This window comes from Macaca nemestrina, chromosome 15 (assembly GCF_043159975.1).
Source record: "Macaca nemestrina isolate mMacNem1 chromosome 15, mMacNem.hap1, whole genome shotgun sequence".
In the NCBI taxonomy this organism is placed as follows: domain Eukaryota; kingdom Metazoa; phylum Chordata; class Mammalia; order Primates; family Cercopithecidae; genus Macaca; species Macaca nemestrina.
In genome coordinates, this window is record NC_092139.1 from 48,199,495 (window position 1) to 48,221,927 (window position 22,433).

General features: G+C 36.4%; 1 protein-coding gene and 1 pseudogene across 18 annotated transcripts in view; one reads left to right on the forward strand and one right to left on the reverse strand.

The window, feature by feature from the left end:
- Positions 1–22,433, forward strand: part of LOC105481485 (mono-ADP ribosylhydrolase 2) — a 2,105,812-nt gene that overhangs the window by 579,319 nt on the left and 1,504,060 nt on the right. The window lies entirely within an intron of this gene.
- On the reverse strand, positions 9,410–9,919 carry LOC139358776 (RING finger protein 11 pseudogene; annotated as a pseudogene).

Here is a 22,433-nt window from a genome sequence, read left to right on the forward strand (position 1 = left end):
CCCATGAAGGGGATACTATAATATAATGATCCTGTTTTAAAATATGAAAAGAAACTGAGGTAGAGAATGATTACCTGTCCAAGGTCCCAACCTTGGGAGGGGGTAGAGCATATGACCTGAGTAAGCTGTCTAGAGTCTCTTGTACACTGGAACAAATGCACCCTTTTCTCAGGGCTAACCCCAGTTCTTGGCCCCAGGGCAGTACTAGAATATCCCTGGTCCTCATGCCAGAAGGCTTGTGAATCAAAGGTTGGAGTAATGGAGGAGAGATGGCAACTTATTGTCACAAGCCTTCCCTCTGTTACACTTCCTATCTTCAGTCCATTCTCCATGCAGCATCTGAAATGATATTTAAAATGCAGAAATCAGATCACACTACACCCCTGCCTAACACTCTCTAATGAGTCCTACTGCGCTTAGAGCAAAATCCACAATCTGCTCAGCTACTATGAGCCTGCTCTTGCCTGTCTTCTAGTCTTCACCTCCCATCTCTCTGTGCATGACTCTCTCAGCTCTAACCACACTGGCCTTCTTTCTACTCCGGGTGCATAAGGAACTGATACCCACCTCAGGACATGACTATGTCCCACTCACTCCTTCATACATTGTCACCTAACTGTCCCCTTGTTATTCTTCAGGTGTCAGCTCAGATGCTGCCTCCTCAGACAGGCCTCTGCTGACCGCCCACCTCCTTTACTCCAGGCATCTTATTCTATTACCCTCTTCTGTTTTCTGGATAGCATGTATCCCATTCTGAAAAAGTACCTCATTTATTTTCGAGCCTACATGTTTATTGTCTCTCTCCATGTTCCCCACAACCCAGTCTCCAAATGTAAGCTCCATGACAGTCAGGACTTCGCGTGTTCTGTTTCGCTGGTGTGTCCCCAGTGCCTAGAACTTCCTGGTATTCAGTGTTTTACTGAATGAGTATTCAGTAAACATTTCACATGTGACTGGCTAACTGATGAGTAAGGAAATGAGTGAATGAATGAACAATGGGTTAAAAATGTAGTTACTTTATCTGAGACAAAATTCGGCAACACTAGAAATCAAGACCTTTCTCTGTCCAGCTTATGCGACTCTGTTCAAAATTTTCTCAATTGTGTATAATATTTTGAGTTAAAACATTTTCTTCTCCTCAAAATCTCATGTTTTTCTTTTATTTAGGGGGAGGAAAAGGCATAGCACTTCTTTCCTGAAGAAAGTACCCACATATACAAGTTGACACCTCTTTTATCTTTTCTGACCAATAATCATACACAGAATTTTAGAAATATCTTCTTCTGGCCATCCTCCTTGACTCCTGTTTTTCCACTAGGGATGTAGCCGGGAGTGGTGGTAGAAGAAGGGAGAGTGATGGAGGAGTGAGGGAAGGACCTGTGCGAAAAGGACTGGATTTGACCATTTAGGGAAGGGGGATAATATGAAGGCCCTGAAAACCGGCTATTCATGATTGGGCTCATTTCTGCACAGATCAATATATCAGCACTCATGCCACTAAGGTATTTCATAAAAACGCTTCCTCAAACAAAGTAGTTACTCCTTTTTTTTTTTTTTTTGAGACAGAGTCTTGCTCTGTCGTGGCCCAGGCTGGAGCGCAGTGGCCGGATCTCAGTGGCCGGATCTCAGCTCACTGCAAGCTCCGCCTCCCGGGTTTACGCCATTCTCCTGCCTCAGCCTCCTGGGTAGCTGGGACTACAGGCGCCCGCCACCTCGCCCGGCTAGTTTTTTGTATTTTTTTTAGTAGAGACGGGGTTTCACCGTGTTAGCCAGGATGGTCTCGATCTCTCGACCTCGTGATCCGCCCGTCTCGGCCTCCCAAAGTGCTGGGATTACAGGCTTGAGCCACCGCGCCCGGCCACAAAGTAGTTACTTCTAAGTTTCCCTAGGGAATAACTTTTTTAAAAAATTAGAGAGATATATTCAACGTATATGCCATAAATCCTCTATTTTTGATAAGCACTGAGAACTCAAAAATAAACTGTCTATACATGCTAATGTATAGACAATTTACTTTGTTTCCTTCAGAGAAATTTAGAACTTAGGTCTTGCTTCGTACCCAAATACAGAGGTAGCACATTCTGATTAGGATGTGAATCATTTTTTTTTCCACTCATTAGTAGAGTAGAGAGGTAGATTGGGAGGAAAGCATTAGATGTAATGGCAGCTGTGGCCAGTTCCTGGATGCTAAGCAAATCTGTTTCCCATGTGGACACATTGGGATCTTTTACATTTTGAGACTGCTTTGCCCTTCTTTTAAAGATCCTAATAGTCTCATAACTCACAGAGAATTATGGTTTAGTTTCAGTTACCAGTAATATTGTAAATATATTTACATACAGTTTTAAAGACATTATGGCAATGTCCTTAATTAATAACATAGCCATCGTTTTAAAAAGAGTCCCAATTTATTAAAAATAAAACTCTGAAACTAAAAATGTTGGGATAACATCTTTATGTTGCCCTTGTTTGCATTCAGGATGTTTCCAAGTTTATCATGTCTGTGAACTCAGTGGTGTTTACTACCCCAGATGGTTTTTTACCACATGAGCAATTAATATAATTGGAGACTATGAAGTGTTTATGTCAAGGCAAGAAGCAGTAGCAGCTTCAATGTGGTGACTTTGCAGGCAGTCAAACATATTTCACTGTGTGCTTCCAACCTAACCCTTCCCCTGCCCTTCCCCTTCTATTTTTATATTAAATAGAAAAAGAGAGTTCACAAAGGCGCTCAGAAACTGGCAGTTTCTTTCAGAATGTGGTATATTTCTAATTTCCATATATTTCCTTCAAGTGGAATGGCCTTGGGAGCACAATTACCTTCAATCTTGACAGGTATAAAAAGGCAAATTCTGCCAGTCTCTGATTGAAATGTTAGATCGACTTTTCTGAATGTGGCATGATGGGTGACAAAAGACAGGGCTGTTGCTGGGTCAGGTGAAGATGTTGCCATAATCCCTTTTACCTATTTTGAGCTTCTGAGCAAGGAAATCCTGTGTCGAGGTACATTAGCACCACCTGCTATCAGCACCCTTAGAGGGGCTGGCAACAGAGAGGTTCTTTAACTTTCATAACCGTGCTCTACATTAGGAGAGGCTCAAGGAAAGAAAAATCAGGCATAATCTCTGAAGACTGTATAATGAGCTCATGTTCTCATTCTTCATATAGATTCCATTTTTCTGTGTGAAAGTGGTCTGCCAACTGTCCATAATTAGCCCCATCTTACTTCACCTGGCAATATCTAGTGCTTATGAATTCTGTTGGTAGGGGATATCCTTATGTGGTGAATGCATTCTGCAAAAAGTGTACATCAGAAGTTGTAAATCGTATTACATCTTAATTACAGAATTGATCCCTCTGAATAATAAGCTTGTAATAAAGCCTTGCTAGGGTTTCATAGTCTTAAATCCAAAATAGTATGTTTGTTCTTTCACTCTCAATTTGTATATACTTTATGTGACAATAGGTACTCTGAAGGGGGAGCACACATATATTAATTTGCATTTGGTGACATACTTTTTAGAGGTGCATTTAAGGTCTTCCCATTTAGTCTGGCAAGTTCTGTCTGCATGGATCTCTCCTCCCCAGGATATTTTTAGTGCTCCCTCTCTGTTTCTTCCTTTTATCTCCCTTCAGAGTCCATCTTGTCAGGGAAGTCTTCTCCAACCATCTCATATAAACCTCCCACATGTACCATGCTTTACTTTTCTCCTATTATAATCACAAGGCATATTATGAACTTACTGTCTATCTTTCCTGAACTAAACTCTATAAAACTGGTTTTTTTCTTTTACTTACTCTTGTATCTTCAGACCTAGGACAGTGCCTAGCACATATATACACAGCACACAGCACACACATACACACATACACACTATATAATGAATGCATGGATATGTGAACAAAATGATGTGCTTGAGAGGGAATGGTGTCTATAAAACCCCTGGTATTATTGGTTTCATTTTGTGTGGTTATGTTTCCTGAGGAGAAAGAGATGTATTACTGTTTGCTTTTGGTTTTTATGTTTATCTGTTGTAATAGTATATGGTATATCTGGTATATCTAACCACTCAAGTCTTACATGTCTTAAAAATATTGATTAATAGATCCTTTAAATCATATGATTCTAAGATTCATCTGTTGACTTAGAATATGATCTGATCGTAATACTACTACAGGGGAACCACAAGTCATCAAATGGCATGAAACTCAAAACTACAGAATGTAATCTGGGAGATTTACAGACCCAATTTTACTAAACCACATAATGTTTCAAAGATGTATAATTTCATTGTTAACATTTGAGAAATTCAATATATTGCACATAAAAATCTGGATTCCCAGCCTTTCTTGAATAGCCTGAAGGTTTGCTGACGTGAGACACCTATGCCTGCATGGCATCAGTTAGCTGGAGCTGAATGTTGGTGTGTTGACCACAGTTGCCATCACTCCCTTTTGTCTTTCCCTCACCTCACTCCTATGTATATGTTGCCAACATGGCACTGTCAATGTTTGGTGTAATATCCCTGCTGTAAATCAAGCTAATCCATAGGCATCACTTCATGTGCTGTTCTTTATTTATTTACTGAAATGGAGTTGAAAATATTTTTTGAGGTTAAGGAAAAACTATGTTCTTGTTTCACTTTAAACATTCTAAATATTTTGGATTAGAGAAAAGAAAAAGGAGCTTATACTAAGTTTTTATTTTCCTCATGACTTAATGTTCTATATACTGATTGGAGTTTGGGTGTTCACAGATACACATATTTATCAAAATTCAATGAATGAATACTTAAGATTTGTGCATTTCATTGTATGTAAATTTAATATAAAGTAGAAGCAAATGTTGAATTATAATTAATCATATGCATGCAAAAGTATTTAAAGAGAATTTTTCTGTGTCTGAAAATCTCTTTGAAATGTACCAAAACCAGATGGATTAACCAGTGGATTGAAGGATGGTTAAATTAATAGATATGTGATAAAAAACAAAGCACAATAGAATAGTCATGGGAGAATCTAGGTGGTGGGTACATGGGATTTTACTCTACAGTTCTTTCAACTTTGCTGCATGATTGAAAATTTTTATAATAGGACATAGGGTAAAATAATCTGCAATTAAATATGACAATATTCATACTGTTTCTGCTTTTTGGAAAGTTTTTCTTCCTACCTTAAGTGTACAATTTTACATAATGAATTAATGAAATGGTAAATTACTATAATTTTTAGATTCTGCTATAGGTTTAATTTTAAAATAATCTTTTATGTTAAAACAACCAATTATGGTTTGGAAATGTAATTATGGGATTTTTAAATTTTTCTGTAGAAAATTGTCCCTTTTGTACCTTGATTTCTTTCTCTGTTCTATACAATAGTCACCCCTTATTCTCAAGGCATACATTCCAAGACCCCTAGTGGATGCCAGAAACCACAGATAGTACCAAACCCTATATATATTAGGTTTTCCTATCTGATGATGTAAATGACTAATGGACTGGTAGTGTATACAGAGTGGACACGCTGGACAAAGTGATGATTCAAATCCGAGGCAGGACAGAACAGAACAGCATGAGATTTATAACTAGTTATCACAGCATGCAATTTATAACTGTATTTTTACACAACCAGTCTATCTCAAATAATATTCCTTGGTCTCTTTAAGTTTTACATCTTTTAAGCTCTTATATATAGGGTATGAATTAATTTTAACTGGGTATAGTTTTACTCTGCACTTTGTAAGGTGAAGCCATTTAGGATTTTAATGTTTGTTCATATATAGTTTTTAAAATAATTGGCATATTGATAAAATTAAAAGTTCTGTTTTTCTCTCATGGACTGTTTCTTCCATACACCTAGAAACTTCTGTTTTACAGTTATAAATAGGAGGTTGTAGACCTATTAAAAGTAACTTAATTGTAAATACAGATGCTCCTCAACTTGCAACGGGGTTATATCCTGATAATGATATTATAAGTTGAAAGTATCATTAAGTCAAAAGTTTTAAGATAGTATTATATCAAAACGCCACTTACATTACAATATCAGATGTCTTTGACATACAAGTCCTTTTCTCTATAGGTAATACTTAGTGAAGATCATGGATTTCATTTCTCCTCATTTTCTAACGTTTCTGTTTCCTATCAGTCTCCTTTGCATCCAGATGAAGTCTTATAAAAACTAATTTCCCTCAAACATGTCCATATCATTACAATTTAGTAGACCTCAAGACAGTCAATTCAACTAATATTCACTAAATGTCTATTTGGCTGGCTTCTTCCTGGGAATCCAGACACAAATAAGACATTATCCCTCCTCTAAAGGAAGTCTTCTGCTCCTGTAAAAGGCTAATGTGGCAAAAAGGAAACACTGCCAAACATTAAGTGGAGGAATGTTCCATGTGGATATACTATCCACTTCACTTTCTGATGACTCTTTTTGAAACTATCGTTAGGTTGATAAATGTATTCTTGGATATTTATTATTAAGTAGCTGAAATAAAAATGATTCCTTCTATTTTTTTTTTTTTTTTAGAAAATAGTGTAGGGCTCAGCATGTGAATTTTGTTTTTAAATAATTTTAATTTTACTTTCTAGGGGTGGCAGCATAGTATGGTAGAATGAGCGAAATGAGTTTGAAATCGGACAGATTCTGTCTTCTAATCTTATTAATTCCATGATCTAGATCTCAGCAATGTATTTAAATCTCCCATGCCTCTCTTTTTTTTTTTTTTGGCTATAAGGCATGGGTAATATAGCTATATGTGTGAGAATTAAAAGTTTAATACAATAATGAGTAAAAGTTTCAAGTCCATATAGGAGGAACCCAGTAAGTAGTGAGTGCTCTTATTATTGTTGTGATGATGATGATGATGATTTCCATTTGAGTTGCTTGAGAATCAAACCCTGAGACAAAGATTCTCCTATGAGTAATTTATGTAAGAGGTAATCTCAAGGAACACTGATAGGGAAGTGAAAAAGTAGGGCAGAGAAGGAAAAAAGCCAATAAGGAGGGCAACTGGAGCTTAATGATGCTATGGCATTCTGAGAGTCAGGTGTACAGAATTTCCCACTAGAGATAAGGGAGCTGGAGTATTTATCCATGAACTCCTGCCAGTCATTAGGTGAGGACTGCTCTGTGGGGGTATTAATTCCTTGGCATTTGCAGCCTGCCACTTACATAGGCAGCGTGGTCTTTGGCAGGCAGAGAAGCTTTCAGGCAATGAAATACAAGTGCTAACAGTTGGAAATCAGCTTGGCCTGCCTGAAATGGTAAGAGCTGAGGGCATATGGGTGGAGCACTAATAGTATCTGTCCAGATGATGATGATGATGATCATGATGATGATGAGACCACTTGATGAAGATGGGAACACTATATTCACTCCCTGAGAGATGAAATATAAGTGTAAATGATTAAATGTAGGGAGAAGCCTGTCTAGGAAAAAAGACACTGTGGTCCCTGCCTACCCGTACACACAATTTACCCTACAGGTTTGAGATTATTCTTGCCCAGGCCAATGGATCATTTTATTGGGCACAGAGTTCTATGCAGGTATCCTGTCTGGTACCTGGGTGGGTTCTGGGTATTGGTGGCTGCTCCTTGGATCTGGGAGTCCAGTTTTCATTCCTCTGAACTCACTTCCTAAAGCAGTGTGCACTTAACTAGCAGCCTTGGTCTCAGGTGATCTAGTCATTACAGCCTACAGGATCTGATTCAGCTGTAACCCAAGGGTAATGAGCAGAATGAACAGCTCCACGGGTCCCTTGCATTGTTTGAGGAGATTTTTTACCATCTTCCAATTTAATTATGGGATGTGGCTTCTGGGCAAGAAAGCAAGTGAGATCTACTTTCTGCATTTTGTTTTGTTGATAATTGAATCATAGTAATTAAGTAATCATGCAGGGTGTAAGCAATAACTTTTATGAACATTAAGATAGTGCATTTCATAACATCTAAATGCTTTGTTTGTTAAAGTTCACTTTTGAGAAATTGCAATGAGTGTTAGGAAAACACTATTAATTTGAAGGTGTGGAAGAGAGAGATAAGGTACCTCATTTAGAATTGTATATGTCAGGTAACTATTATCTCTGGGAAGCAGTGAAGGTGTCTTATTTAATAAATCTCAGAATCTATACAAGCCATAAACTAGTATTTACATATATGGGTGTAGAGATATCTGTATACATGTGCACATATATTATTTTAGCCATGTTTTAGACATTTAACAAAGATGGAATTGCATTGACTGACTGCTCATAGTTTAAAAGAGAAAATGGAAACTCTAATCAGTGTTTCATTTAAATTTATAAATGCACTCTATTTTTTATTTTGATGAATGGGAACAAAGTATTAAGGTAATAATATATTAGCTATGTTTAAGTAAGTCCAGGGAATCAGGTCTCCCTATTAATTTTCAAAGCATAAGATGCTATCCATCCACATTGTAGATATTAGGAACTGTTGAAACTCTCTGTAAATATACTAAAAATTTGTTGCAAATGGAAATATGAAGTAATTGCTAGAATTTTTTGGTATTGATAGCATTAAGTATTAAGGCTAGCTGTTTCAGCAGCCATATCCTAGTTATAGCAACATGCATGTGGTTGACTGGTATGTTCTCTGCCACAAAATAGAAGAAAGAATCCCCCAGGAGAAAAAAGAAGCAAACATTTTGCAAATCTGCTTTTCAACAGTAATTAGAAGATGGGTGATATTTTGCTACTGTTCATAAGTGGTTCTCTTAATACTTTGGTTCAAAGGAAACAAGGGCCAATATCCATCATATATTTTTAGGGAACTTGTTTTAGGATTGTGGAGTAAGAAAATAGAGACTACATCTTGCTATCCACATTTTCCACTGCTCTGTCAGACAGATCCTGATTGTCATCCCTGTTTAGCCTCCTGCCTTTTTACTCAACTCTTCCCCCTACCTGGATGGCTTTTCCTTCTTTTGATCACAACTTTCGCCTCCTTTGATCTCAGCTAAACTCCTTCATCTAGCCTACACTTCCATGTTTTATTCTCTCAACTTTTCTTGTCCATAGGGTCATAATTATACTGTACATAACTTGGGTATCCTTTAATCATTACAAATAATAGCCATTTTCCTAGCAAAAATGTGTGTTTATGGCAGCAATTGCATTTTGTGTATCTTTGGTTAGTCCCTGCACAGTGTTATCTTACAGTAGGTACTCACCCAATATCTGTCTTTTCTCTTTTTTTTTCAAGATCTAAATACAATTATATTTTTAAACATTGGGTCCAGGCTTTACATAAAAATATGATCCTACTTTTCCCCCTAAGTTTCTAAAATATCACGTACTTTTCCCCCAACATCTGCAGCCATCCGGAAATTCGTAGGAAACTTTTGTGCATGATTTTAATTCCTAATGCCTGGTTCTTTGGGCTCAGTGACAAACAATCAAAAACCACCAAAAATGTGGCTCACTTGAAGTCAGATGAGAGAGCCTGGCTCGCTTAATCTCATAGGTTGTAAGCAGTGCTGCATCAACTGGCTCCATGCAGGGGTGGAATGTGAAGGATCTCACCAACCAGTTATCTGTATAGCCCTCCTGATAAATGTGTATGCATGGCAGAAACTGAATTCGGTCCCCATAAACAAAGTCCATCATACAGATCACATATGCACAGATCTTTTTTTCTGATCTGATCTATCTCTTCCAGGGTCATAAATTCCTTTAGGCAGATGTTATATAAGGCTTATTCTTTGAGCTGTCCTATTTTGTTCCTCTTCAGTCAACTGAACTGCAAACCGAGTCTGGCTAGGTGTTGGATGGTAGAGTGAAACTGGAACTTTTTCCTGATGTGGCAGCAGTGGCTCCTGATCTGGCTGTCTCCTCGCCAGGGCTAGCCTGGTGGGACTGAGACACGTGAAGCAGGGAGATGTCATCCGAGGAGTGGAATTATCAGACTGCACTGTAATTGCTTGTTGAATCAGTTATCTGTTATTGCTTAACAAACCACTCCAAAACTTGCTGGCTTCAAACAACTTCTTATTTCCCATGATCCTGTAGCTTGGTTGGGCTCAGCTGGGAGATTCTCCTCCTTGATTATGTACCTGAGGTCACTTACACAGTTGCAACTTAAGAGGGACTGGAATGTCCAAAATGGCTTCTCTTCTTCCAGTGTCTCCTCTTTGTGGCTCTAATCATCCTGCAGTCTAGTGTGGACTTACAGCATGACCATGCTGGGCTCCAAGAGGGGCACGTGAAAGTGCCAGTCCTCCTTAGGGATAGAGTAGTAATCCCAGATATTACTTCCACTGCATTTGGTTGCTCAAAGCAAATCAAAGGGCCAACTCAGAATTAAAGAGATGGTAAAATAGACTACAACTCTTGATTAGAGGAGAGGCAAAGCCACATCGCAAAGGGGCTTGCATAAAAAATTGGAGGAATTATTGGGGCCATATTTGGAGACTTGGCCCCTTCACACTTTGTATCTGACTTTCTCATAAGACTTTTATTTCTTCAGAGCAAAGGCTGTGCCTTCTTTACATTTTTAGAATCAGAGTATGAAAAATATTTGCTGTTTCTTGAGTAAATGATTACTCCATGGTAGTTTTCCCTCTACCCCGATTGCCAATTATAAACTCAGATTTACATTCAGAATACTGGTGTGAAGCATTTCTACTATATCTTATTTTTTCATCATTTTCACCTTTTGCATTTATCTTATAAAGCTAACACTGTAAAATATATCATCTTAGTTTTGTTTTTCTTAGATTAGAATGCTAACAATTCACCTTGAGTGATCCCTGGAAATATTATACAAACAGAGGAGTGGGGGAAATAAGAAAGGGAATGAATGAGGCTAAAAAAAGGGTGACAAGCAAGTTAACCTGGAGCAATGAAGGGTTGTTTCTACAGCTATCCCACCTAAAGGATGAGAGCACTGGAGGACATGAATTTCCCAGAAGTTATGGCGCTCCATGCCTACAGGCAAAGAAAGCCCACTCTAGTGGCCAGACGGAGCCCTCAGGCAAAGAGACACATGTTCTAGAAGTCGTACCAACAGCACCGAATTGGTCCAAGTCATGGGGATCTGGGCAGTGCACCAGCAATGACTGCCATGCATACCGTTCTCGTCTGAGACATTATCAGAGAACAAACCACACTTGATTTATTGGTGGTATCAAGTATCCAATGAGTTTATAGGCTGAGCTAGAATTTATATATGGGGAGAGAGGAAGAATTACTTAAGAAGAGATAGTTTCTTCACATATTCTTTGACCTCTTTAAATGTTAATATCATATTGTCTTAACAAAATAATGAAATAGAAAAAAGTAAACCTCAGAATAAATACTGTATATACCAGTTTTCTTTTAAATTAAAATTATTAATGTGTTTTGTAAACTGTTCTTATCACCTGTCTTATATCTAAATAAGTAATATTTTTACATCAAGCATTTTCAATTGTTTATTGCCTTGCTATAAAATTGATTGTCATGATTATTTTGGTAATTTTTATGTGATTTCTTTTAAATCACATAGGGATAATTATGCATGGAAGATTATTTCTACTTATTTTTTTCAGACATTTTCAAGGCTAATAAATTTTAGCCCTGTGCCCAATCCATGATAATTAGGTAGGATTTAGTCATTGATTGACTCAACATTTACCAGGTATTTATTTTATGTCAGTCACTATGCTTAGGTGCTAGAGATGCAAAAAGGAATACAATGTGATCTTTGCCCTTGAAAAACTCAAATCTTACAGTCATTCAAATATCATTGCAATGAAAGCTCTTAATTTATAACCATTGTTAGTAATGCACAGTATTACTGACACATTGATAACCATTTTCATATCAGTTATACCTTTTTATAACCATTTTCATAGCAATTACATCTTTTTTAAAAAAATTATTTATTTATTTATTTGTTTATTTTTTGAGACAGAGTCTTGTTCTGTCACCCAGGCTGGAGTGCAGTGGTACAATCTTGGCTCACTGCAACCTCCACCTCTCAGGTTCAAGCAGTTCTCCTGCCTCAGCCTCCCTAGTAGCTGGGATTACAGGCACGTGCCACCATGCCCAGCTAAGTTTTGTATTTTTAGTATAGACAGTGTTTCACCATGTTGGCCAGGCTGGTCTTGGACTCCTGACCTCAGGTGATCCGCCTACCTCGGCCTCCCAAAGTGCTGGGATTACAGGTGTGAGCCACTGCGCCCAGCCCAATTACACCTTTAAGCCCATGTAGTCTATCATTCAGCTTCACCTCTAATTTAATGGCCTTCCTTTCCCCTGTCCCTTTCTTCCCTTCTCTGTCCCTTCCTTCACTTTCCTTCCCTTCTCTTTATGCTATAGACTGAATATTTGTGTCCCTTTGAAAATTTTTATGTTGAAATCCTAATACCCTATGTGACTGTATTAGGAGGTGGGGCTTTTGGAAGATAATTAGGTCATTTGGAGACCTCCCTCCCTCCCTCTTCAGCCATGCGAGGACACAGTGAGAAGAGAAGACATAAGTCTATAAACCAGAAAGCAGTCTGTCACCAGACACCAAATCTGCTAGTGCCTTGAACTTAGAACGTTCCTACCACCAGAACTGTGAGAAATAAATTTCCCCCTCCTTGGGCTACAGAGCGAGACTCCGTCTCAAAAAAAAAACAAAAACAAAAACAAAAAACAAAACAAATTTCCCCCTCCTACTAAATAGTTTTAGCTAAAAGGAGTACCAAGAAAAGCCCTCTCTCCTATTTGGAAAGAAACATAAGAGCTTTGGACTCTAAATTCACAAAAGCAGGGTTTATAGTTTACGTCTATTGTTGCACATCTTTATAACCCCAGTTCCTGGAAAAGTATCTGATCATAGTCAGTATTAAATGGCCTTAGGTGGAAACTGAAAGCAAGGAGGCATAGTAGAATGCGATTAGAGATGTTGACTGGAGATTTGCATGTTTTATCAGTAGCAGTTTTGTTTTGAAGCCTAATGATGCTCTGCTTCCTCATAAATTTCATTCCAAATGAATACTAGTAACTAATTGCATTATTTTTTGAACTGCTTATATTTGCTGTTACCCTTTCTTTTTATGCAGAAGATACTCAAGTTGGAGGGGGAAATTATGATTTTTTTCCTTTTTCAATGAATGTAACTGTTAATAGGTTTGGATGAGTAACTTCTGTGATATAAGGTCTCCATTCAAGCAGTTATCAAGCTCTTTCAGTCTTTTTGTGCAATTTTATCATGTAGATTGTTTTGGGAAACATGAAAATTAAGATTTAACTTGTCCTAGGAATTGGATCCAAAATGTAATGGAATTGGTTCCTTGATGCAGTGCATAGTTGTAGAGTATAGTGTAAATTAAATCAACTTGTGCTTCAATAATCTCTTTATTAGTTTTCAAATATTGATTTAAATAATGATATTAAATTATATATAGTTGAAAAGATGGTATTGCTTTCACTGCAACAGATGAATGTCATGAAAATGTTTTTCTTCTCTTGTAATGGAATCAGATGTAGAACGTAGTAAAGAACAATTCTCTTCACACCTCATAATTTCTGACATTGTAAGTTATGTTAAAGAAAATAGACATATTATGTTGACAATATATTTTTGTTTACAAATATGCCAGGTGGCCTGGAATACAAATTGATTGAGGGTGTTCACTACTGCGCATCACAACTATTACCTTTTGCAAAGATGGCCCAAGTGGAAGGGAAAACTTCCCTGCACAACTTTTGTGGTGGATTACCATTGAGATATAGCTATACATTGGATGTTTTGGAAAAGGAATATATAAGAATAGACCTTTGTGTTTATTGAGTAAAATTAAAATTATAAAAGATAAAAAGGCAACTTAATATTCTCTCATTTGAATTTTAATTAACTTTCAATTTTGAATGGTGTTTTCCTGAGCTGTTATCCAGTTTCTGCTCTAACGTTGGCTGTAATTTTGTAACATTCTTTTGATACTGTATATGCATGAATGTGTCTGGAGTTATTTTAAAGGTAAAACTCTGCTTATTTCAGTTTTTTGAGTGAAGTATTAAATTGTTTTCAAGATAGCACTGACTGAATATTGCACTTAATAAAAATGTTTAATTTCTTTAATCCTTTTTACAGATAAAAGTATATGCTTTTTATCCTTTTCCTTAAAAATGACAAAGACTTCTCCTCAGGGAGATCAGAAAGCATAATGACTGGCATGCTGAACCTGGAATCTGAACATTTGTTTTTTATTCTTTATTTCATGTGACCTTGGAATAATTCATTGGCTCCTAGATTTTCTCAAAAATGACTCAATTTTTCATTCATTTCATTTCAATGACCCTTTGAGTTCTCACTTGTGCTACTTGTTTTTATCTTTATAATACAGTAAAATTTAAAGTATTCATATCTCTATGTGGGGGTGAGGGTGGGGCAGATAAGGGTCATAGAGAAGGCACCTCTTTCTCAGAAGAGTAGCAAATGACTACCCTCTATCCCAAAATAGATTTAACTACAAGAAGAGTAAAGTGCACATGGTATATGAGGATTTCAGACTTTGTTGGGCTTCAGCATCAGTAGAGAGTCTTATTAAAAACACAGTCATGCATTGCTTAAAGATAAGAATATATTCTGAAAAAAATAGGTCATTAGGCAATTATGTTGTTGCGTGAACTTCATAGAGTGAACCGACAAAAGCCTAGATGGGATAGCCTACTACGTACCTAGGCTATATGGTATAGCCTACTGCTCCTAGGGTACAAACTTGTACAGCATGTTACTGTAGTGAGCACCGTAGGCAATTGTAACAAAATGGTAAGTATTGTATGCCTAAGCATATCTAAACACAGAAGAGGTACAGTAAAAATATGCCACAAAAGATTAAGAAATGTTAATGGTGTGTAGGCCACTTACCATGAATGAAGCTTGCAGGACTGAAAGTAACTTTGGATGAGTCAGTGAGTGACTGGTGAGTGAATGTGAAGGACTAGGACATTGCTGTATACTACTGTAGACTTTTATCAACATGGTGGACTTAGGCTCTGTTAAATGGATTAAAAATATTTTTTCTTTCCCCAATAATAAATTAACCTTAGCTTACTGTAACTTTTTTACTTTATGTACTTTTAATTATTTTTAACTTTTTTACTCTTTTGTAATAATACTTAGGTTAAAGCACAAATACATTGTACAGCTGTACAAAATTTTTTTCTTTATATCCTTATTTTCTAAGGTTTTTTCCATTTTAAAATTTCATTTTTTTACTTAATTTTTTTTGTTAGAAACAGATTCTGAATTAGTTTTTAACTAATTAGTTTTACACGAATTCTGAAACACTAGTCCAGGCATACACAGGACTAGGATCATCAGTATTGCTGTTTTCCACCTCCACATCTTTTCCCACTGGAATGTCTTCAGGGCCAATACATGCTTGGAGCTGTCATGTCCTATGATAATAATAGTGCCTTCTTCTGGAATACCTCCTGAAACACCTGCCTGAGGCGGTTTAATAGTTAAATTTTTTTTTTTTGGTAAGTGGAAGAAGTATACTGTGAAACAACAATCAATAGTATAGTAGATACATAAAGCAGTAACATAGTCTTTCATTATCAATTATTATGTACTGTATATAATTGTATGTACTATACTTCTGTATGACTGGCAGCACAGTAGGTTAGTTTACATCAGCATCATTCATTGTGCTATGATGTTATGATGGCTATGGCATCACTATGCAATGGGAACTTTTCAGCTCCACTATAATCTTATGGGACCACCTTGTATATGCAGTCCATCAGTGATCAAAACGTTGTTATATAGTGCATGATTGCACCTACTCCAAACCTACAGAAGTGGAATTTAGAGTCCTAGGTCATGGGAAGCTGGATAATGACCATCAAAGGTGGCCTTACATGAGGTAGGACCTGGTCCATTTTGAAGTAAGAAATCAGGGAACTTTCCTTCTATGCTTATTTCCTTCCATGGTCTAAGACATTTCAAAATTCTGTGCATGGTTTTCCATTTATCACAGAGTTTAAGTTACTATTCAGTGTTGAAATTCCTGGCCCTCAAAGGCATTATGAATCAGCTGTTCACAGAACTCAACTTTCTTGAAGGGGTCATTTCCCAGGTCTTCTACAGCTGTTTTGCTCCTTTTTAATCCCTTCATTTGCCAGCTTAATATTTGCTAGCTGCTATTATTTGGGGATTCAGTTTCTCCCCCATGTCCCTCTCTTTTGCCAGTTTTTCTCTTCATTCCTCAAAGTCAGTAGTTCTCCTTTCTCCAAGGTTGCCTGTGAATCATCTATGATTTGTATATCACCCTTTAGGAAACGCCAGTATTTTCAGAACCCTCATTTATCTGTCCTTAAGAGGTCAGTAATGATGGCTGACATTTCCTTTGACTCTGAAGGGTGTGGTCAGGCTAGATGAGAAAATTCTTATTGAATGTGGTATAATGTGCTGTGCTGCTGTCGCCACTTAGCTGGGAGACTGAAGCTCAGACAGCTAAGTGATTTGCCAGGGCTGTGCAACCCATCTGTGGTGAGAATTCCAGAATTCTAACCTGGAGAATCTGACTTACTCTTTTGGAGAACATTATATTTGATAAACTGGAATCATAGTTTCAAGTGCTCCCATGGCTCTGTAGGCCAAAACGGTAGAACTTATGACAGTTGTTTGATCTTCAGAAACTTCACTTAACCCCAAACTACCCTCCAGTTTTCAGAGAGCACTGGGGAAAAGGGAGGGATGAGTATGTACTGAATTATCTGAATTCTGCCACTTATGCCTAAGAGATATGTATGAAAGAATCTTTACATTTTCTAAACATTATTTTAAAATTCCTTTTAGTCCTTTAACAACTCTCAGGGGGAAAATAGTACAGAATTAAAATAAAAGTTCTTAACATTTGTCCCTGAATGTATTTTTAGAAAAAGTATACTTGAAATCTGATCACCTGTAAGGAAAGATTTATCAGGAGAGTTTAAATTTTTATATCTACTCATATTAAATGCATGTGTGTTTTGAGACCCAGGTTTTTTGTTTGTTTTAATATTTTGGGGAGACTTACTTCCTTCAAATATGTAGGTTAGAGGTAGGGGGGGATGGTTAGTGGGTGTAAAAAAAACCCAGAAAGAATGAATAAGACATACGATTTGATAGTACAGCAAGGTGACTATAGTCAACAATGAATTATATATTTTAAAAAAACTACAAGAGTGTAATTGGGTTGTTTGTAACCCAAAGAATAAATGCTTGAGGGGAGGGATACCCCATTCTCCATGATGTGATTATTTTACTTTGCATATGCCCATATCAAAACATCTCATGTACTCCACAAACATATACACTTACTATGTACCCACAACAATTAAAATAATATATAGGTTTAAATTAGAATTCCCCCAAATTCTAGTAGTAGAATATATTCTTTTAAAATTCTAGTAGAATTTGGGGGAATTCTAATTTAAACCAATTCTGGTGTTCCTGAGTTATGTGAGCTCCTCCAGTTCCACTATTTTGTCAGTGCCAAATCAGGGGCTCAAATATATACTTATTTAGCATTTTCTGAGCCAGGTACTGGCTCTGAGAGGTATATACTTTCATTTAATTCTTCAAGAGAATTAAAAGCTCCTGGAGCCTGTATGTTATAGACAAGGAAACCGAGGTTCTGAGATGTTAAGTAACTTACTCAAGGTTCACCTGAGATTCTAAATTAGGTTAATCCTCCCTGAAGAAACTTATATTCCTTTTGTTCCCATACAATAGCACATCCAGCCAGCATTCCATCCCAGATGTTGGCACTAAGGAGAGGTCTGGGAAAGGGCATAGACACTTTCTGTTAGTTACATGGGGGACATTGTGCTCTAGCTTATACATGACTGTAAAGGTGCAAATGAAAACTCTCCCTTTATTCATGCATTTTCTTTTGCATGGTTATCTGGTGTGAGTATGTGGTGAAGTGGGGCTGTGGGCGGAAGCTGCTGCAATTAGTTTTGCCTCAGGTAGAATGCTGACGTCAGTTGTGATGAGATTAAAATCTTCTACTCAGCTGTTGCTTGAAATATTCTGTTGTGTTCTCATTCAACTGTTTTAACTAATTGAAATGACTTAACCATATAATTATTTTCAAATGTTTACAATTACTTTTAGATAAATATAAATGAATGTTTGCCTGCAAATGAACAACAAAAGGAATAATTTGGGACCTTCACCCAAATAGTCAAACCCTCTAAGATATGGGTAGAAACATCAGAGTGTATCAGTGAAGGTCTAAGGACACAAATAGGCATTTTTTAATACTAAAATGAAATACTACTTTCAGTTCCACTAAAATGGAGTGGCCTCATTCCTTCCGGGTTCTCTCCCTTATAACTAAAAATTTCTAGATATAATACTATGAAGATGGTAAGGCAGTCTCTCAAAGATCAAAAGAAGAGGGTGAACTGCTAGGAATTTTTGGAACTTGAACTACAAAGCAGTGAGTTCCTTGAATTTTTGTGTTATCTGTCATATATCCTGAGCTAGGTGCTACAGAAGCCTCCAAACTGCCAGAACTGCCAGAAAGTACAGATAAAGAAGCTCCAAGAAAGTCTTGTTTTCTTTAGGCAAAGGACCAGGTGAAGGGTGGCTTTACACCAGAAAAATGTTGGCAGTATCTGCCAAACACCACTGGAAAACTCACATCTTACCCCCTCCATGATTTCAGTGGTGCTAAACAGAAATTGATCCCGTCATTCCCGTAGGTTGATACTATTAGACTTGATGAGTTACCTGGGTATATTGTTATTTTCTAGAGCAGCTGCTAAGAAAACTATACAAAGCAATATACTTTTAAAAAGATAAAGAAATCAAGATAGAAATTTTTAATATGATCAAGTCACCCAAAGGAGAGTAAGAAAAGAGAAACTGAGGAAACAAAGAGAAAACAAATAATAAAATGACAGTCTTAAGCCCTAATATGTCAATAAACCCAATTTTATTACTTTAAATTTAAAAAATCTATTGAAATGAAAGGGACCCAGGATAGTTCAAACAGTTTTGAAATGGAAGAACCAAGTTTGAATACTTAGACTTTCTGATTTTAAAACTGTAAAACTACATTAATGAAGACAACATGGGGCTGGCCTAAGGATAAACATGTAGATTGATGGAATAGAATTAAGAGTCCAGAAATAAAGCCTTCAATTGATGGCCAGTTGATTTGCAACAAGAGTGCCAAGACAATTCAGTGGGGTAAAGAATAGTGTTTTTGACAAATGGTACTGGGCCAACTGGATATCCACATGCAAAAGAATGAAGTTAGATCCCTTCCTTACACCATATATAAAAATTAACTCCACATGGATCATAGATCTAAGTGGAAAAACTAAAGCTATAAAACTCTCAGAAGAAATCATAGGTGTAAAATTCATGACCTTGTGCAGTGAAGTCTTAGATATGATACCAAAAGTACAAGTACTGACAACTAAAAGAAAGATACATACACTGGAGTTTATCAAAATTGAAACTTTTTGCTTCAAATCACACCATAAAGAAAGTAAAATACAGGTCACAGAATGGGAGAAAATATTTGTAAAGCATATATCTGTTAAGAAACTTGTATCCAAAATACATAAAGTACTCTTATACCTCATTCATTAAAACACAGATAACACAATTTTGGATTAGACAAGGGTTCTGAATAGGTATTTCTCCATATAAGTTATTCAAATTACTAATAGGCACATGAAAAGATGCTGAACATCATTAGCTCTCAGGGAAATGTAATCAAAACCACAATGAGAAACAGCTTTCATTCACTAGGATAGCTATTATCAAAAAAGACAGATAATAAGAATTGTTGACTAGGATAAGGAGAAACTAGAACACCCTTTGCTGGTGGGATTGTAAGATGGTGCAGTCACTGTGAAAAATGGTATAGCAGTTCATCAAATTGTTAAATATGGAATTACTATATTAGCTGGCAATTCTACTCATAGGTATATACCCAAGAGATTTTAAAAAATTACATAAAAACTTGCACATTAATTTTCATACTGGTATTATTCATAATAGCCCCAAAATGGAGCAAGTTAAATGTCCACCATCTCATGAATGGATAAACAAAATATATCTGTAAAATGGAAAATTGTTCATGCTTAAAAAGGAAAGAAGTACTGATACAAGATAAATGAACTTTGGAAAACTTATGCTGAATGAAAAAAAAAAGCTAGTCATAAAAGACTACATATTGTATGATTCCATTTATATGAAATGTCTAGAATAGGTAAATCTGTTGAGGCCGTAAGTAAATTACTGATTGTTGGGGGAAATAGGGAGTGAATACAAATGGTATGAGTTTCTTTGGGGGATGAAGAAAATGTTCAGAAATTGATTGTGGTGATGGTTGAATGAGTCTGTGAACATACAAAAACCATTTAATTGTGTATTTTTTTTTTTTTTTTTTTTGAGACGGAGCCTCACTCTGTCGCCCAGGCTGGAGTGCAGTGGCGCAGATCTCGGCCACTGCAAGCTCCGCCTCGCAGGTTCACGCCATTCTCCTGCCTCAGCCTCCCGAGTAGCTGGGACTACAGGCGCCCGCCACTCGCCCGGCTAGTTTTTGTATTTTTAGTAGAGACGGGGTTTCACCTTGTTAGCCAGGATGGTCTTGATCTCCTGACCTCGTGATACACCCGCCTGGGCCTCCCAAAGTGCTGGGATTACAGGCGTGAGCCACCGCGCCCGGCCTAATCATGTATTTTTAAAGGGCCTGGTATGTGAATCAATAAAGCTAAAAATGTAAATGGTCCAAATACACTAATTAAAAGACAGATTTTGACATAATAGATAAAAACCATGACCCAACCATAAGCTGTCTATAAAAAACTTGTGTCAAATACAAAAATATAGGTAGATTGAACCTAAAAGCATGAAAAAATATATACCATGCAAACATTAATTTAAGAAAAAATATTGTTATATTCTTACCAGATAAAGTAAACTTCAAAGAAAGATTATTAGAGCTAAAGAGAAACATTGTATAATTATAAAAAGAACAATTTATCAGGAAAACATAACTATTGTAAATGTGTGCGCATCAAATAGTGGTGCCTCGAAATATGTGAAGCAAAATGAAACATTACATCTCAATTTTCTTAAATTCTTTAAACCTTACTGCACGTGTAATAGTCTTTAATTATGGCCTGAACTAAAATATTTATGCTTAAGTTCCATTCCTGAAAGAGCTGCTTCTGTCTTTTTATCCTCAAAATACAATATTATATTAGGTATTGAAGTGTTTGTGTGTGTGTGTGTTTATACCATATAGACAAGGTTTATGATTCTGTAGTCATAGAACTTACAGTAATGTGATCCTTTTCAAGCTTCATATTGTAACACACACAGAGACACACAGATTCACAAACATACTGAATCAATTTAATTCCGTGAGTTGTAACGTTCTTGATACCATATATGTTCTAAAGCAGTATTTCTTAGTAATTAATATGAATGAGAAGATCTCTACCTAAAGAGATAGTATGAACTTTAAAAGCAGAAGCAAAGTTCAGTATTTATATTTGGTAGCAATAAACTACCTGTCAGAAATATTTATCAAGTGAAGATATAATTGCCTGCTCTGTCTGTGAACTTCATAAGTATAAAAATTGTGATCTTTGAATTTACACTTTTTAAGGGATGTATGTTAAATGTTTTAACAGTGTATTTTTTTCTAAATGAAAATATATGAATTTAATTTACACAAATAATTTATTTTACATAAAAAGAATTCTAGCTAGCATCTAGCAGTTTTAATACCTTATACATTTTAATCATATCTGCTAGAACAAGTAATCTCTAGAGTGGTCAACTATGGAAGAGGATAAAGTTAGTAGACCTATGTAGCTCATATATTTTGGTTATATACTCGAATTCCTATTACTTGATGTTTCAAGCATTATCTTTTAACCTCTGTATACAAAATTAGAATATTAGCACATTTACGCTTTTCTACTTGTTCTCCCTCTACTTTCTGTTTTTATAACTTATTGATACTAAAATGTTCAAAGCTTATAATATTTTTATGTTCTGTAACTATAATTCTCACAGTTTTTCTTTAGTTATATACATAAATTATTTTAGGGCTGACGTCCAAATTTTTACAATAGAGTCTCCATTCTATAAGTTGACTGGAATAATTTCTAACAACATGAATCATACATACCCTTTGGGAAATACCAGGATTCTCAGAGGTTTTACTTGTGTCATTAAATGGAGACAGTAATGGCTGCTACCATTTCTCTTCTCTGTCTCTCTGGTGTCAAACAGGGCTCAGGGATACACATAAAACTGCAGTTTGGTCCTTTTTCTTTTCTCTGTCTATTCCCATTTATCTTTGTTTTGACCTCTTGAATGTGAAAATGTTTAATAGCATGTATATTTACATATTTAAGTATTCAAGCTCTACTGCTTAGTTCTTAATAGTATCTTACCTGTACA